Source organism: Plecotus auritus (assembly GCF_963455305.1).
Source record: "Plecotus auritus genome assembly, chromosome: 1".
Taxonomy (NCBI): domain Eukaryota; kingdom Metazoa; phylum Chordata; class Mammalia; order Chiroptera; family Vespertilionidae; genus Plecotus; species Plecotus auritus.
In genome coordinates this window covers 105,369,741-105,374,514 of record NC_137770.1, presented here as the reverse complement: position 1 = coordinate 105,374,514, position 4,774 = coordinate 105,369,741, and positions in this window count along the sequence as shown.

Sequence of the window (4,774 nt, the reverse complement as noted above, 5' to 3'; positions counted from 1 at the left end):
CCCCTGAAGAATAGTCTGTGGCTCTCATCTCTTAACGTTATTTGCTGATCCCAGACCCATTTCTTCATGTCTAATTCAGTATTGCTGATAGATATTTACTAGTCAAATTAGTAAAGCTGATTCTGTCCCTGGGTGAATCATGGCTTTTAAAACTATTGTTCTAAATTAAGTTTTGGGCCAGCCTTACCAGCGGTCCTGTGGCCTCGATAATGGGTGCCAGGGTCTCAGGTGTCTTGTCTGTATTGCCTCAACTCTAAGCATAACCTATAGCCAGCTCCTCATCTTATCCCATTTCAAGCTTGCATACCCATCCAGCATGCTAAACTTGGAATTTTGGTTGGAAGTGTGCATTTAGTTCTCTGATCATTTGCACTTCATATGTCCTGGTATCATAACATTTATCCAGCTGTGTTTTAATTATTTGCTTACCTGTTGGTCTCCTGGGATAGATTACAAACTACTCTTGGGCAAGGACTGCATCTGACTCATCGTTGGATCGTGAGTGCCTGACACATGATAGGAGCTCAGAAAATATTTACGAGATACTCAGGTTAATAGCTGAGGTTCTCTAGGGGAGACCTTACAGAATCTTAAACCCCCAGCCTGGCCATGGACAGTCCTTTTTTCCAGAAATAGGGATAAAAACAAATGACAAGCTGTTCTCATTCATCCTAGATAATTTTTTTTTGCAGTTTTGTTTTGTTTCTTTGTTTCTACTTACTTATTTGTTCATTTTTAAATAGAGTGGGACTTCTCTCTGGAATTCATGTCATGTTGAATCAGCTGGCTACAACAGTCGGGGGGGGGGGGGCGGGAAATGCTGTGCTCCACCTTTTTTATCCATTGTCAGTAAAAGCTAAGCTTCCCTGCACACAAGCTACACCATCATCCAAGGAGCTTCTGTGCAGAGAAGACTCCAGAAAGACGCTATCAGCCTGAACCATAAAGGCCTCCTCTCTGTCGCTTTGCCTTATGCCTTCCTAATCCACCTCCTGACCTTTCTATCACCAGAGGTGCCAGGAGACAGAAGTATGTGCCTGAGAGCAGAGTGGGTGGTGAGGGGTTGACCCTGGGGACACACAAAGTCAGGTCAGCCTAGAGCTGGACTCATGCTCTGTCACAAATACCATCTTCCTGAGCCTCAGTTTCCTCATCTGTGAGATGTGGGAGATGTACCTATCTTTCAGAGTTGTTACAGAGAGTGGTGGTAACATATAAATTAATATTATGATTATTATGGAAACCTCCAGGCACAGACCACATTCTCAAGCTGGCAAATAAAGGCAGGGAATGTCAACTGTATTATTCATCACACCTTGACGTGGCTTTTATGTAACAGTCAGCCAGAATATCTTCTCCATTTGCTATTCTGAACTCAGAACATAGGATAACTAGCTCATCAGTTCATTGAGCTGATTTTTCTCTTTTAATGAGCATCTGTTTGTGCCAAGGTCTCAGGTTCCTGAATATTTCTGATGTTAAGGTATGAACAAAGGAAGCTCAGATGGTATCATGGAATTTCTCAAATAGATTATTGAGGCTGCATATCATGTATGCATCGTGTTTCTATTTGGAGACGCTGTGGGAAGGTGACTCAAGCAAGAGCTCAGATTTTTCCAGTGAGAAACTGTGGAATTTTAATTAGCTTTGAGTCCATTTCTCTGCTGGAAATAGTAGATCTCTAAGCATTTCTTCAATAGCATTACAGTAACTATAAAAATTCTGAAAGGAATAATTCACAGGATGTATATTTATAAGCTTAGAGAAACAAGAAAAGCAACATCCAATTTTGCATTTGGTACATGCCTAGAGTTACTGTGAGACAGATGCTTAAAAATATCAATGACAATAATGTAGTTTGGTTGGTTCATGCTCTCCACCAATGATCTAAAACAGTACCATCCAGCTGACCTTCCTGCAATAATAGAATGTTCAGATTTGTGCTGTCTCGCACAGTGGCTACTGTCCACATTCAGTCATCATGCAATTGAAATGTGGCTAATGAGACTAAGGACTGAATTTTATTTAATACTAGAGGCCCATTGCATGAAGAGATTTGTGCAATAGGCCTTCCTTCCCTTGGCTTCCAGCACTGGTTTTCCTCCGGCACCCGGGACCCAGGCCTTCACTTCGGCCAGAGTCTGCCTTCTTCGTCTTTGCTGCAGACTCAGACCAGAGTCTGCCATCTTTGTCTTCGCTGCAGACTCCGGATTTTACAGTCTTGTCTTCGCTGCGACACTCTGCTCCTAGAGATCCCTTTTCCCCTCGCCCTCCCTCTCATAGCAGGCTCCTGCCCCACCTGGCCACTCCGCCCTGGAGCAGCTGGGCGGCTGCCATCTTTGGCCTTCTAATTTGCATACTCACTCTGATTGGCTGTGGGCGTAGCGGAGGTATGGTCAATTTACATGTTTGTCTATTATTAGGTAATACTAGAGGCCCAGTGCACAAATTTGTGCACAGGTGGGTTCCCTTGGTGTGGCCTGTGGGAATTGGGCCAAAACTGGCAGTCCAATGCCGCCTGCCACTCCTGCCTGTCACTCCCGCTCATCCTGGCCCCACTGTACCTGCCACAGGCTTGTGCCCAGTCAGTCCTGATTGGGAGACCTGCATCTGGCACCCATCCCAAGGGCTGGGGGGGGGGGGGGGAGGCTGGATGTGATCGGCCCTCCAGGTGGGCGGTGGAATGCCCTTGCCAGCCCGGGTTCTGGATCCATCCCACTGACGTTCGCGCCGGTTGTTGGGAGCCACCTGGCAGCTGCTTTTATATCATTTCTTCCTTGAGGAGCATCTAGCGAGGGGAAGCGGCCACAGTGCCCAATGCCAACTTCCAGGAGGCCAGAGGCACTGTCGGGATCATGCTGGAAGTGCCAGTCCATTGGTGCCTGGCCTGTTCTCTGGAGATTGGATATGCAGGACTATTGAGGGAGTGAGTGGCTGCCGCCAGGCTGGTGGGCCACCAGGATGGGTCGGTCAGCTGAGCGGCACTCCTGCTGTGGAGTGCACTGACCACCAGGGGCAGCTCCTGCATTGAACGTCTGCCTCCTGGTGGTCAGTGCGTGTCACAGTGACCGGTCGACTGGTTGTTCGATTGCTTAGGCTTTTATATATATAGATTAGAGGCCCGGTGCATGAAATTCATGCATTGGGGTGTGTGTCCCTCAGCCCAGCCTGCACCAACCCTCAGCCCAGCCTGCGCCCTCTCCAATCTGGGACCCCTCAAGGGATGTCCGACTGCCCATTTAGGCCCGATCCTACCAGGATTGGGCCTAAACAGGCAGTCGGACATCCCTCTCACAATCCAGGACTGCTGGCTCCCAACTGCTCGCCTGTCTGCCTTCTTGATTGCCCCTAACCGCTTCTGCCTGCCAGCCTGATCACCCCCTAAACATTCCCCTGCCAGCCTAATAGATGCCTAACTGCTCCCCTGCCAGCCCAATTGCCCCTAACTGTCCTCCCCTGCAGGCCTAGTCCCCCCCAACTGCCCTCCCCTGCCAACCTGGTCACCCCTAACTGCCCTCCCCTGCTTGTCTGGACCCCCTCCCCCAACTGCCCTCCCCTGCAGGCCTGGTCGCCCCTAACTGCCCTGTCCTGCAGGCCTGGTCCCCCCCAACTGCTCTCCCCTGCAGGCCTGGGTCCTCCCCAACTGCCCTTCCCTGCAGGTTTGATCACCCAACTGCCCTCCCTTGCAGGCCTGGTCCCTCCCAATTGCCCTCCCCTGCTGGCCTGATAGCCCACAACTGCCCTCCCTTGCAGGCCTGGTTCCTCCCACTGCCCTCCTCTGCTGGCCATCTTGTGTCCACACGGGGGCAGCCATCTTGTGTGTTGGAGTGACAGTCAATTTGCATATTACTCTTTTATTAGATAGGATTAACTAATGAAATTTAAATAGCCACATGTGGCTACTGGCTAGTGTATTGGACTGCACAGATCTAAGGTACCAACTGGAAGCCCACTCCAGCCACCCTACCATTTGGAGCCCCAGTGAGGCATAGGAGGATGCCCAAGAGGCACCCAGAGAAACACAAACCCACATACTAGAGCTCAACTGAAGCCTCTTGATTTTGTTCTCTAATTTTTCATTTGACAGTAGATTGGGAACATCTAGTTAAAGAGAAGTAACACAATGGCAGCAAAGGGAAATGAAAAAGTTTGAATATAGGCCAGGACTCAAAAGAAACACAGTCTAGGATTACTGAACTCAAGGCTTTTACTCCTCAAAAGTATAGTATTTGATCCTTTGAGAAAATGTTAAGAGTTCTGGGATGAAGGCTTCAGGAAGGATAGAGAGAAAATGAGCAAGACTCTTTGTCTATCAAAGGTGATAAAAAATATAGATAATTTTGGCATACAAATGGGTGAGTTTTGGTCATCTGGAGAATCTTCCCATAAATAAGAAATTGTATGATACCTAACTGCTATTGGGCTGAAACCTCAAATAATCACCGTGGTCTGACCTGCCTTATATAGCTTTGTCCACCACTCCTGCCTCAGTTCACCCACTTCTCCAGACTCTTTGTTCTCTAGCTATGCCTGGTCTTCCTTTTGGTTTCTAAAGGTACCTTGATCCTCCCTCCATAGGGTTTGCATGTGCTGTTCCTACTATCCCAACCCCCATCCCTCTCCAGCTCCATATCCCAGTTCAAAGGCCACATTCCTTAGAAAGGCTGCTTATACCTCCACCCCTCCCCACCCTATCCAGGCCTGGCTCCTTTGTGATTCACTCCTCCAACTGAACCCCTACTGGAACATAGATATTCATCAGTGAGATTATCTG